The following is a 14,355-nucleotide window of genomic DNA, read 5'->3' as shown; positions in this document are numbered from 1 at the left end:
GCCCTGGTTCCACCCCCACTGTCTTCCATTAGAGTGCATCTTCCTCACTGACCTAAGAGAAGAGTTCCTCCATCCATATCGACGAAAAATTGTGCTTGTCCAGCCTGGAGAGAAATACTTAAGGGCATCCTAGCAGCTGTTTCAAATATTTTTAGGACAACCACATGGGAGAGAAATTAGCGCTCAATGTACAAACTGATTTTTTTAAGCCTTTGTCTATAGAAAATATCTGAGGCTTGAAAGAGGACTTGATTGAAACAATAAGTCAACAATGAAAGAGCAGCTTTCAGTCTACGCCAAACAGTCCAAATCAGCCCTGAGCTTTTTGTTCTTGTTGTTGTTGTTGTTGTTTTTCTTATTGTTTGATCATTTTTATGGGTAGGAGTCTATCTCTCTGAAAACAAACAAGAACCTCTCCAGAGAGTTTGATCATCTTTTCAGATTCAGTCCATGCTATCGTCAGCCCATTTTTTAGGAGAAGAAAAGAAAATAAAGGAGGAATACTTCAGGAAGTGCTTCTCTCAGCTCAGGGAGACTGGCATTTTGCTCACTTCCGCTGTTCTGCCCCGCCCACCGATGGGCTGTGCCCCGCCCACTGATGGGCTGTGAGGGTTCCGCCCCGCCCACCAATGGGTTGTGAGGCCTCTTGTCTCAGTTAGCAATCTCCTGGAAACCATGAACACGTTGGTGGCTTTGCATATCATCCTCTCCTCCCTGACTCTGTTTAAGCAGATTGAAAACTTAGTTTCTTAGGTGAGTGTAAAGGAGGCGCTGGATGGGGCGCTGTGCAGCCAGCTGCTCTGTGAGGAGCAGCAACAGTGACTCCATCTTCTATGTACCTCGTGTCTTGACTCAATCTCAGGTTCTCATCTGTAAGTTATCCCAGACTCTGTTTGTTTTTAAGTAGGGTATGTGTGTGTATAGATACATACATACATACATACATACATACATACATACATATATATATATATGGGTTTTTTTTAATAAAAGCATTTGTATTCTGGTCATAGTGTAGGTAATAGGGCTTTGATGGAACAGGCTCCGATTTCTCTTACCTGATCACTGCATCTAGGTGAGAGAGAAAAAAACAGAATCCCATTCACAATGCAAATAATAGAGACAAGCAGAGATAGAACATTCTGTCTCCTAATCCAAACCAGGAAACTGTTGTGGCTCTGCACCATTTCCAGAGACTATTAGCCCACAGATTTGTGCAGTGCGAGGCAGCTTCTGCTAAAACCCTCTGTCCTGAAGTCTCAAAAGTCAGGAGTAAAGTGGATCAACAGCGACTGACTAATTGGAGTACTTTGATCTGATCATGTATAAATTTTTTTTCTTTTTTTTTTTTTTTCGGAGCTGGGGACTGAACCCAGGGCCTTGCGCTTGCTAGGCAAGTGCTCTACCACTGAGCTGAATCCCCAACCCCTGTCATGTATGAATTTAAGAAATAAAAAATGGCTTCACTCAGTACCTCTGAAATACTGAGGAGTTGCAACAATGACTACTTGGTTGACATTCATGAGGGATGGGAATTAGAGTTGGTAATTATGTTTTATAAACACTAGGAACTTCTTGAGGCAAACCTAAATGCATAACTGAGGATGCTGAGCCCTTAAAGCACTGTTTGAAAAGTACCCCAGGGGCTACCCCGCTCTCCCATTCTTCTACAAGACGTTATTTACCAGCAAACTTCAAAGCATTCCCACAGTGATTTTCAATTATACTTATTATTAGCTCCATAATCAGCAAGTTGATTATATAAAGCAAAGGCAGTTAACTTGGAAGGCTCAGGGACCGGCATCCGGTTTCAAAGTGACGCATGGTTCTTGGGGAAGGTCACCAACTTTGGGAAGCTAGCCACCCCTCTTCTGTTTTGTTTTGAGTTGTTTCTACTCTTATCAACGAATTCTCCAGTTCCAGACACAACCATCTTCATCTAAAGGTTAAAAAAAATTTCAAACAAAAACATTTTAGGCGTTTTTATTTTAATAACATTTCAAGAAGTGACTGAAGAAATGGCTCAGAGCAATTAGTGCTCCTACAGAGGTCTTGGTTTGTTTCCCAGCAACGAAATGTCAACTAGGAACCTTCTGTACCTTCAACTCCAGGGGATCCAACACTGTCTTCTTGCTCTCTCACACCGGGCTTGGTACCCATACATACATGCAGGCAAACACTCATAAACATAAAATAAATCTTTTAAGACAAAAACAAAATGTCTCACGAGTTTATTTTTTTTACAATATACTTGATTATTTCTCTTGGATTTTCTTCTCTGATTTTTAGGGTTTATTTTAATATATCGACAGATTGTATAAAATTACGCTGTCACGAATTTCAGTGACGCTAGTTAACATTGCTATAGTAAGGCACACAAAAAAGATCTGGTAACTATAGGTCAAGAGTATCATCCTGACCAGATGGTGATGTGGCACCCTTAAGCCTAGCACTTGGTTGACAGAGGCGGGCAGATCTCTGTGAGTTCGAGGCTAGCCTGGTCTGGAAAAAAAAATAGACTATCACCTGAACTCTATCCTAAGGAAGTCAGATTAGTGAATCAGTAGGTAACACTCGGTCCAAGACTTCAGATAATGACTTCTAAGTGGCATCTCTAAATTTCTCTGAAGCCCATCTCTTCATCAGCAGGCCTCACCCTGAAGCATCACAGCGCTGCTTTGAGTCCGTCTCCCTAAGAAGGGCAGGAGATTTGTTCCAAGAAGAGAACGTTCCTTATCCCAACAACTACATCCATCAAGGGTTCTGGAATTCAAAGCGATCATAACTTTACTCATGACCGAGTTTTTGTGGGAGGTTTTGCTGCTGCTGCTGCTGCTGCTGCTGCTGCTGCTGCTGCTGCTGCTGCTGCTGCTGCTGCTGTTGCTGCTGCTGTTTAAATCAAGGTGTTCGGTGAGAATTGAGGAGACACAGTGAAAAGCAGCAGGGAGAAGATCCAGTTTGAGACAGCGGAACAGGGAGGTCTATGCTGGTGCCCTGCCCAGAACAGAACTCCTCAGCCATTGGCATCTGCCTCTCTGCAGTCCGGAAGCTAAAAGAGAAGCCAGCCTCTTGCAGAAGCTCCCAGGGATTTACAGTCATGGCCAACATTTTTGTTACAGGATGAAATCCATAACCATTCACAAACTTAGCCATAGAGCAGTAGCCAAATTTTACAGGCTAGTTACAAATATCAGGCTGTGGGGGTGATTATCCACAGGCTTAGCATGAGTTGGGCATATTTAAATTATGAATGGTGTGGTTATTTCCCCTTGTCCCCAAACAAATGTTAACCATAGCTCCAAGGTCAAGAGCCTTTCTCTCTAAGGTAGCTGCCACCGGCCATAGTTTTCTAGACAACTTGAGTCAATAGTCCTTAAGATGTGCTGGGTCTTTGTACTAAAGATGGTTTGGGGAGCAGTTTTCCCTTGGCTGCTTTATAACATTGGAATGAGGATTCAGCTCCTCTGATTTAGGTCTCGGAATTGACTCCTGAAATAGACCATTTTGAACATTCTCCATTAGGAGACAGTAGGAGCAAGGTCTCAGCCTGCAAAAATAAAGGCTAAAACTGAGACAGGAAATGAGGTGGCAGACAGTTTATGACACTTTGCAAAACAGGTGACACGGGCAAAATGTGTGTCACCTTTTTACTGTGTTGTTCCAATGACGTCATTTCCGCAGGTATGTGCAGGTTGAGTGAAGAGAAGGATGATTGCTTACAAATAAAGATACTGAGACTCGAGACTCAGGCCAATCAGAAGCCCAGGCTTTCTCATCATCAGTGGGGCCCCAGAAGAATGACACAGAGAAACCGATCTCCCTTGATCTTTGCTCTCCTCTTTCACTGATGTTGCCAGTGAGGGGCAAGAGCTGCAGTTACCATGAAAGCGAGAACAAAGGACAAGGTCAGGTGAAGCTTCTGCTAACTCCAGTCATGTCTGACTGAATAGAAATGTACTTTTGAAAAAGCCCATCAAGAATTTACCCACAGGCTCTAGCTTTGGCTTCACATACAAAAGCCAATGCCACCTTGAGCTTCGAAAGCCAAGGCCCTTGAGTGTGAGTTCCATCCAATAGCAACAAAGCATTCCCTACATCTCTGCTATGGAGTAGATGTCTCTCAAAGGCTCATCTATTAAAAGGCTTGGTCTCTGGGTGCCATTGGGAAGGGACAGTAAGGTGAACACCAAGGGGTGACTTCAGGCCGTTGGGCAAGACTTTGAAGGAAATCGCGAAACCCCTATGTGATGGCTTGAATAGGAATGGCCCCCATAGACGAAGGTGTTTGAATGCTTGACCACGGGGAGCGGTGCTATTAGGAGGTGAGACCTGGTTGGAGGAAGTGTGTTACTGTGGCTTCAGGCTTTGAGGTCTCATGCTCAAGCTACACCCAAGTGTGGCTCAAGTCTTCTTCTGCTGCCTGTGAATTAAGCTGTAGAACTCTCAGCTCCTTCTCCAGCACCATGACTGCCTGAGTGACACCATGTTTCCTGCCATGCTGATAATGGACTGAACCTCTGAAACTGTAGGCCAGCCCCAATTAAACATTTTCCTTATAAGAGTTGCCATAGGGGCTGGAGAGAGGGCTCAGAGGTTAAGAGCACCTGACTGCTCTTCCAGAGGTCCTGAGTTCAATTCCCAGCAACCACATGGTGGCTCACGACCATCTGTAAAGAGATCCGATGCCCTCTTCTGGTGTGTCTGAAGACAGCTACCGTGTACTTATATATAATAAATGAATAAATCTTAAAAAAAAAAAAGAGTCGCCATAGTCCAAAAAGGTATACTATGTGACGCACCACGACATAGTGCCACTCCCATGGTGACACTGTCTACCTATCTGTCTGCCTGCCTGTCTGTCTGCCTGCCTGTCTGTTTTCTTTGGTGGGGAGGTTGCAAGAGTAGAGGGTGGATATGGAGGGATGGGAAGGTAAGTGGGATTGGGGTGCACACTGTGAACTTTACAAAGAATCAATAAAATGTGTCATGGTTGTAGTGTCTCTTCCCAGCAATAGAAATCGTCACTCTATTAATTCTAAGACATTCAACTAACTTCTTTCTCTTGTTCTTTGCTTCCTGGCCCCGAGATGAACAACTCTGACCCATTCTTCACCCACCGCAGCTATAGGCCATCTCCGCCATGATATGTATGTTCTTTTGCCACAAGCTCAAAGCAATGAACCAGCTAAATATGGACCAGAGCCTTCAAAACTGTGAGCCAAAAATGAGCATTTTTCTTTATAAGTCAGTTACCTCCAAATATTTTATAAAAGTAACTGCTGAAAGTGTTTTAAAAAAAAAAAAGCAGTCTGCTGCTATATAGTCCAAAATTTGATAGAAAACGACATAATGTCTGAATGAAGAGAGTGAGAACATTAACAAGGTTTAGTGTCAGTGGTTCACTGAGCTCTCTGAATAAGAGATGAACGTGAAAATGTAAAGACACTGCCATTGGGGCTGGGGATTTAGCTCAGTGGTAGAGCGCTTGCCTAGCAAGCCCAAGGCCCTGGGTTCGGTCCCCAGCTCCGAAAAGAAAAGGAAAGAAAAGAAAAGAAAAGAAAAGAAAAGAAAAGAAAAGAAAAGAAAAGAAAAAAAAGACACTGCCATTATTAGTTACAATGCCAATTCTGTCTCCTGGGCTTTCCTGGGAAACAGATGCTTCTTGGGAAATATTTCTAAGCCCTCTCCGGTCTTAAACTTGAATAGAGAACTGGAGGGCACTTTTCTTATGGAAATACACACAATGATTGTTTGTATATTGTTTGATTTCAATTGTTTTAACTTCCAAAGTTGAGCAACGCAATTGCGGGCAGAGCCAGTTTAGGGGCTGTTCTGTGTTGTACTTGGTGGTGGCCTGAAAGTTTTGCTGGGAAATGTAGCCTAATTCACCACTAACGTAGATCCAACAGCTTCCTTGCAGTGGATGGGAAAATAGTTCTTTTTTCTTTAAGTTGCATACAAAGGCTGTTACAATTTTCCCCACATGGAGACCACCCCTTGAAACCAAAATATTTGATGTGGTCTGCATTCTCATCCCCGTGACTTTCTCCAAAGCCATGAAATTCCCCATTCTCTCCAAGTTCAAATTAGCTCTGCCTCACATGGGTCGCCAACTCCATTTTCTCCCTCCACGAGGAAAAGTGAAGAATTCTCCAGGATTCTAAAGCACTTAAGGAAAGAGTCTCCTGGCCTCCTAGTGGTAGCAGAAAGACCACGCGAACTTCAGTGTGATGATGCATGCTATACTCCCCAAATTAAACATTGTGGGGCATTTACTGCCTGTAGAGAGCCACATGATTCTTCCCTACCAGGGGGGTTCTCAGCCTAGAAAGAATATACAGGAGTAAACAACAGAGCCACCCCTGAAAGAATCCAGCTGGTCTGAGAGAGGGAGGGTGTACGTGTTAGTCATGCTGTGTTGGACCTAAGAGCAATAAGCCCTTGCATTAATCTCAGAGGGTCTGCTCACTGAGAACGGGTACCCTAAAGACTTTCTTCTGTTCAACAGAAATGAGAATATGGGAGACACAGGTGTCTTCTCCATCGCTGTCTGTTCCTTGATAGTCGCTCATTCCCTGCCAGTGGGACTCTCTGGTCTCCTCCACAGCCTCAAACAGAGGGTAGCCATCCTACAGACATCTCTCACGCTATGTTTCTCAAGCTGGTATTCCTAAGGGAAGATGAGAAATTAATAAGTTTTTCTACGTGTAAATGAAAATGGGAAGACATGGGACACAGTGGACACCTGCTGGTGAGTGAGTCTTTCTGGGAGGAGTCTTCTGACCTGGTTAACATCATTTCGAGGGTGCCCGATTCCAATTTCAGTAGCTTGAGAGCATCCATGAGATTCATCTGGCAGGTTTATCCCTCATGTGATTTTTCTTCTCAATGAAGAAAAGCAAACTGGAAATGCCACAGTGCTGTGTGGGCCACCATCCCCCTAAAGAACTTCATGTTCGTCGTGTAGTAGAGCTATAACGAAGTGAGAACGGAATTCAGTGTTAATGTAAAAATCACATGTAGATTTGTCAAATAAAATAAAATAAAACTCACATTTTTCCAGGGGTTTCTAATTCACTGGGCAATACCTATAGCAAGTCTGATCAAGTTACAGATTTCCATCCCAGAGCTCAGCCAATTTGTCACAACTTGTACCCAACACCCTCGAGGCCATCAGGAGTGGTGCCATGGCTGAAGTCTAGTGTCCTAGTTTGCTTTCTGTGGCTGTGATAAATAACAGGACAAAAGAAGCAACTTGGGAAGGAAAGGGTTTATTTGCGTACACTTCTGCCTCATAGTCCATCACCGAAGGAAGTCAAGACAGGGACCTGGAGGCAGGAACTGCAGGAGGAGCTAAGGAGGGCCACTGCTCAAGGATAGCCTTGTTCCGCATTGTGCGCCCAATCTGCTTTCTCATACCGGCCAAGGCCACCTGCAGAGGGGCGGTACCTGAAGTGGGCTGGGCCCTCACACATCAATCACTCATCCAGAAAACAGCTTCCATAGACTAGCCTCTAAGCCAATCCGATGGAGGCATTTTTCCCAACTGAGGTTTTGTTTTCTCTTCCCAGATAACTCTAACCTGTGCCAAGCTGAGAGAACACTTTCAGCACACCCAGTGTGGCTTTGATCGCAGCTTGCTAGATTTCCCCCTGCTTGCCAACCCGGGGAATTAAAATGCAGAGACCCAACACCGTCATCATCATCGGAGAGCAGGGCCCAGCTGTAACTTCCTTTGCAAGACAGCAGCCTCGGCATCTTGTGTCATCCCCAGTACAGATCACGTGGCTGTCTGCGATCACTAGTTCCGGATACACTCCATTCAATATGAGGCAGATGGGAGCACTTGGAAAGGAGGCTGATAATGTGGTAGGGTTTCCGCTCAATTTACAGCACCACGTCGTTTTCTCTGCGTTCACTTACCCTTTGCATGACTTTGTCCTGGAAAACAATTCCCAATGTTGAAAATTATACGTGCACGCGGGTCAGTATTGGCCAACAGCCACTCTTGGTCCTCCACATTGAGATCCTTCCCCTAAAGTCCTTGTCAAGAAACTTGCTGTTAGCAATTAAAGACGACCAATGGGGATTTTTTTTTTTTTTTGGTTCTTTTTTTTTCGGAGCTGGGGACCGAACCCAGGGCCTTGCGCTTCCTAGGCAAGCGCTCTGCCACTGAGCCAAATCCCCAACCCCGACCAATGGGGATTTTAAAGAGCCTGCTGTCTCAGGGTTGGGAGAAAGGAAGACACGTTGAAGGCCAGGCTCTTGGATAGCCACTACTGGGATGGAGAGTGGGATACCATGAGAGGAGGAGTCAGCAGAATGAGCTATAAGGACACACCAAACCATAATCAGACCCCAGCCAATGTCCCACCAGGGCTCCAGAATTTGACTGGCCTTGCAGGGTTGTCCTGGGGTGGAGTGAGGGGCCAGGTGCAGGCTGCTGGTAGCATCCAACAGTGACCTCAGTTCAGCAGCTGTCTTCCGTATAAGCTGTGAGTCATTGACAATTAACACCCCCCCCCCCAGCAGCTCTGCAGCTGTGCAGTGGAGAATGCTGAGTCCTCTGGGCAGTGGGGTGGGGGTCGGGGGCGCAATGGTGAGCAGCAAAGACTGCCGGGACCTGATCATCTGTGCTCTGCTTGGTCAAGGTGTCCTCCCTCTGTCTAGTCACAAGTCTAACTATTTATTTATTTCTTTGTTTGTTTACGTACGTACTTATTTATTTGCTTTAGAGACAGGTTTTCTCTGTGTGGTCCTGACTGTCCTGGAATTCACTCTGTGGACCCAGCTGACCTCGAACTCACAGAGATCAGCCTGCCTCTGCCTCCTGACTGCTGGGATTAAAGATGTGCGCCACTGCCTAGCTAAGCCCAACCTTTTTGCTCTGCCACTTAGCTGAGAAGATGAGCAAGTGACTGCTGAATCAGAATATACCCCCTCCCTCTCTTAACAATGTGAGAATTGTGAGAAGGGCAGGTGAGTTTTTGCATTCAAAACGTACCAGGGTTTACTGAATGCTGCTGTATCAAGGCCATCCGGAGCCACGCTGAGGTCTCGGGCCAGTGCACACTCATGCACACAACACCCTTCACAGAAGTCTTCCTCAGGAGTTGCAGCTTCCACCAGGGCCAAGCCTGCCCTGCTAGAGAAATGGCTTACATAATTGTAAGACTAGCACTTGAAAATTCAACGTTTCTGCTTTTTAAACTACTGGAAAAAAAAATCACACTTTCCTACTATAGAAGTAAAAGCATAGTGGGTCATTTCTCTGGCAACAGCCTGGAGCTGGGACATGGTTCCGTCTGGCCTTCACATCTGTGAGGTCCGTACCCCCAAGTGAATACTTTACACTCTCTGGGCCCCAGTTTTTTCAACTTGTGGGATGTCTGGAGAAGATGAGTGTTGTCCACTGGAATGAGTCCTGTCACAGAAAGCTAGAACTGGAAGTGTGGACAGCAATCATGTTCTCCCCAATGGCCATATGATCACATGACATCCTACAGATGTCAAAGGCCTTGCCCATGATAGCCCAGATGGACAAGGACAGAATGCAGGACAGCAGCATCCCACCTTCTTGCTCCTCAGCCGATCAGCCTGCACCTGATTCTCACAGTGCAACACAGGACAATTACGTGTGGTGCTGCTTGGTCCCATTGAGCCTCAGGGAAAGCACATGATGCCAGCCTGTGATTTGAACCTGTTTGCTAAAAGCAAAGCACTCTTCAGATCTGAAGGACTACTTTTAAAACCTTGTTACCTAAGTCATTATGCCGAAAACCCACCTTGGGATCCAGGAGAGAGAAGAGAAGTAGCTCGTTGTATCTTGCTAATGCAATTTCTGAGCACGCACATCCATCCGGGTACGCAGCTGTCGCAGAGGAGGCAGAGAAGGGGGGCGGGGGAGGGGAGAAACAGAGCCTTTTAAAAAGCAAATGACTATGCCATGTATTTTATATTATTTCCTGTCCTGCTTCTTTAATCAGCCTAAATTGAGAGCTCTTGTAATTCCCTAGAATCAGCGCATAAGCTCTCGGCATGCTCAAGTGCTGTAGGCCGTGCAGTTTCTCTATCCTTCCTTACGTATTCATTTCCAAAATTTCATTACCAACCCACACGTGAGTCATTCCATCCCCTGCAATCCACTTAAAACGCCCACCAGGAGAGAGCACAGAAAATGCTGAGTCTCTTCATTCGGTTATGGACTTTTCAAAGTGACAGGGGAGAGGAGGGCCCAACAGGGTCCCCCTAGTGAAGCCAACAGAAGACATGGACACATCTGATCCTTACCCATCTCACGTCTCAGGATGTGCCCTTAGACTGTTGTATGTTTCACGAGGGTCTGAGGAACCAGATGGGGGAAGGACAGTGGCTGGGGAGAGTGGAGATGGGAGAAGCTGCTTCACAGGATAAAGATTAGAACTGGAGACTATCAAAAAACATCCCATGGGCAGTGTGTAAGCATCTCTGGAAGGCACAGCTGACCTGGGGCTGGAGCAGTCCTGCAAGTGTGCAAGTGCATTTGCTGTGTAAGCCTGCTATCCTGGCTAGTTTTGTTGTCAACTTGACACACCTGAAAACAGGGAACCTCTCCAGAAAAACTGCCTCCATCAGATGGCCTGTAGGTGGTGTTTTCTTCATGGCCCAGGCCCCTGCTGCAGATGGGCATGAGACATATAAGGACGGTAACTGAGCAAGCCGGGGGAGCAAGGCAATGACCAGCCTTCTTCTCCATGGTTATTGCTTCCAGCGCCTGCTTTGGCTTCCCTTGGTGATGGACCATAACACGTAAGATAAAATAAATCATTCCTCCCCAACTTGCTTTTAGGTTTTATCACAGCAACTGGACTGGAACGCTTGAAGTCCTGAGTTCAGATCCCAGAACCCACATGAAAACCTGGGGCTGTGAGTGTCTGCCACCCTAGCAGAAACAGGATTGCCGAGACTCACTAAATAGCCTATCTTCGAGTTTAGGGAGACACTCCGCCTCAAGGTGGCAAGGCAGAGAGTGATAAATCAGGACACCGATGTCCTCTTCTGACCTCCTCACACATACATACACACATACAAAGGTGCATGGACCCTTCCCCAGCACACAGTGTACATATCACACTAACACACCCATTCTGTCTGACACACACCAAAATAAAATAGAAACCTGGTTTAGGTTTGTTCTTGCTATCTAACTCTTATGTTGTGGTTCCAAGTTCTGCCTCTCCTCCTAGGGTGTCTAGATGCTGGTCTGACAGAGAGCTAGTGTAGGGTTGAGGTGGTCCTTCTCCAAGAACCTTGGTGTTACAGCTCTTTTAAGCAAAGGCCTTCTCCAACAATCTTTAATGAAGCAGCTTTCTGAGACAATCTTACCTTATTCCTATTTCTTTATTCTGGGTGGGTTTAGATGCAGACACTTTATTCTGGGTGAATTAAGGGTTATATAGTTTTGGGGAAGGAGGTGGAAACATCTAGGGAGGGAAAAGACCATTGACTGAAGGCTAAGGTTATTGAGATGGTTCATTTGTATGAGGAACGGTTATTGGCTGAAGGCTAAGGCTACTGAGATGGTTCATTTGCATGGGGAAAAGATCATTGGTGGAGGGCTAAGGCTACTGAGATGGTTCATTTGCATAGAGAAGAATTCCAGGTTAGATGACTGACTGCCTGTGACCACCTGGTTGGGGGTGACCTCCTGGCCTCCTTTCAGTGCAGTCATGGAAACGGAGTTAACCCTACTCCAGCTGGTTTCAGAATGAGATTCTAATCTCAATTTCTGAGATTTCTGGGGTTTGAAGATGCTTACCCTCACCCATTCCATACTGATTCCTCTGGTGTCACGGTCTACCTGCCTTACATTATGTGATCCAGGGCAAGTCAGTAATCTCTGTGGGACCTCAGTGTGTCATCTGCTATCAAATGAGGCTTCCATGGTCTGATAATGTCTGATAATGTCGTCTAATAATGCCAACAGAACAGAAATTTTAGTAAGTGGTTGTACAGAAAGTAACAAGTATGGTTGTAACTCAGTAGTAAAGAGCTTGCCTAGACTCTACCAGGCCCTGGGTTCAATTTTCAGTGACGGAAAAAAAACCAACTCCTATTTCCCTCTGTCCTTTCTACAGAGAGACATGGGACGTGTCAGCCCCAAATAAACTCACTGAGGAGATGGGAGTTGAAGGGCATCACAGTGCTTACCTTAGGTGACTAATCACCTATTGGCCAACAGAATTCATTGTCACTGAAATGATATACTGCTCCTGAGCTGCGACCCGTGACCACAGCTCTGAAGACATACACAAGGGAGAGTGGAGGATTATGGGATAAAGGTGCAGGGGGTTAAAGTGCAGAATTCAAGGTGATTTCCAATTAGGAACCCAACTAGGGACAGACCCATGGCAGGGCAATCTAAGAGGAGACTGGATATGAACCTTTCAATTGGGGACACAGAGCTGGGAACCACGTAGTGGTCACCATCCCAGAGCTAGAAGAGGCGGGGTGGGGAAGATGAACCAGAATTCCCAATGAAGGAACCGTGAGAAACATAACCCAGACCTTTAGTGAAAGCAGGTGGCCAGCCTGGGGTGACCTCCTAGGGGAAAGCCAGGGGGGTCATAACAGCCACATCCCTTTTCTCTCTAGTCTACTCAGCCCCTCCATTGGCCAAGATCAAATGATGACCATTTGTGCAATCCAATCAGGCCAAGAAGCAGGGTGAAGAAAGTTCCTGAGGCAAGAGGCAGGGGGCATCCCACTCCACCAAGGCAAGGGGCTCCGCAGTGCACCATAATGTCACATCACCATCCCACACCCATCTGGCTTCCCTCCCTATCTCCCTTAAAGAAAACAAAAACACTGTTGCAATTTATCAGAAAAAAAAAAAACTATTTGCCCTGTAATCAGACAGTTATAGTGTACTTATACATAAAATAAATAAATAAATATTTTTTAAAAAAAGAGGTGTGGCCTTCTTGGAGTGGGTGTGGCTTTGTTGGAGGAAGTGTGTCACCGTGGGGGCGGGCTTTGAGGTCTCCTATGCTCAAGCTCTGCCAAGTGAAGAATTCGAGCCTCCTCCTTGCTGCCTGCAGATCAAAATGTAGAGCTCTCAGCTCCTCCAGCACCGTGTCTGCCTGGACGCTGCCATGCTTTCTGCCAGGATGGTAATAGGCTATACCTCCGAGACTGTAAGTCAGCCCCAATTAGATGCTTTTCTTTATGAGAGTTGCCTTAGACATGGCGTCTCTTCATAGCAATAAAACCCTGACAAAGACACAGTCTATAGTCAAGTGCAAATTCCAGAGAGAGAGGCAGTTTGACTAGCTCTCCTTGGGCAAGGCCAACCAAGCATGGTGAGAACAGGAAAGGCCTTGGTGGTCATGGTCGTGCAGTACCCTTTCTTTTTCTTGTACACGGATCTGGAAACGAAGACTTTGGGAAGAGTGACGCATCCTCCCTACCAAGCTGCTGCATGCAGATCCAACCCAGAGCCTGGTGTCAACCAGGCTGACAGGAAAACGTTCACAGTTTCAGTTTCTTTCCCTTGAAGATTCCTGGCCATTCCCCAACTATCCACCTTTTATCTTACTGTTCTTGTCAGACTGTAAACAAATAAAGAGAGACCATTCGGTTCTACTCTGTCTCTCCAATCTTCTTTACGTATGTTTTGAAAACAGCGGGTATCCTCGAGTATAGTTTCTCTTTTTTAAATAGGTATATCTCTCTTTTTTTATTTTTAAGAAGTATTTATTTATTATATATGAGTACACTGTAGCTGTCTTCAGACACCAGAAGAGGGCATCAGATTTCATCACAGATGGTTGTGAGCCACCATGTGGTTGATGGGATTTGAACTCAGGACCTTTGGAATAGCAGTCAGTGCTCTTAACCGCTGAGCCAGCTCTCCAGCCGTGAGTATAGTTTATTTGGTAAAATGTACTACTCTGAACCACAGTTGAAGCTGCTGTGAATAAAACATACCTTTCTGCCCACTATTCAGACCTGGTGATGTAAAGTCTGCACCTGTGGCTCAGGCTAGGAATTCAGATTTAGTGGCAAACGATTCTTAAAAAATGTATGGGGGGGGGGGGGAATAGAAAGATGGCTCAGTGGTTAACAGCACTGGCTACTCTTGCAGAGGACCCATCCATATGGTGGCTCGCAACTCTCTGCAACTCCAGTTCCAGAGGAAACACTCTCTTTTGACTTCCATCCAGGTATCAGGCACACACACAGTATCTATAAATACATGCAGGCAAAACACTGATACACACAAAATAAATGGATAAATTTTAAATTTTATTGTGCTTAGTTCTACTCAGTATTTCACAGGTCATCAAGAACAGCTTACTGCCACTGGTAATTCTG

The 14,355-nt window shown here is 45.6% G+C and overlaps 1 long non-coding RNA gene across 2 annotated transcripts; it reads right to left on the bottom strand.

The window, feature by feature from the left end:
- Positions 1-2,216: 2,216 nt before the first annotated feature.
- On the bottom strand, positions 2,217-10,064 carry LOC134485826 (uncharacterized). Of its 2 annotated transcripts, XR_010064050.1 has the most exons (4): positions 9,786-10,064; positions 9,005-9,142; positions 6,785-7,941; positions 2,217-6,670 (listed from the first exon to the last, which is right to left on the bottom strand). It is a non-coding gene; the product is annotated as an uncharacterized LOC134485826 (long non-coding RNA). The 2 variants fall into 2 exon arrangements; XR_010064049.1 differs by having other exon boundaries at positions 6,785-9,142.
- Between the last annotated feature and the right edge of the window lie 4,291 nt (positions 10,065-14,355).

The sequence above is a fragment of the Rattus norvegicus genome, chromosome 2 (genome assembly GCF_036323735.1).
Source record: "Rattus norvegicus strain BN/NHsdMcwi chromosome 2, GRCr8, whole genome shotgun sequence".
In the NCBI taxonomy this organism is placed as follows: domain Eukaryota; kingdom Metazoa; phylum Chordata; class Mammalia; order Rodentia; family Muridae; genus Rattus; species Rattus norvegicus.
Note: the sequence above shows the minus strand (reverse complement) of the source record. Positions and strands in the feature narration are given on the sequence as shown.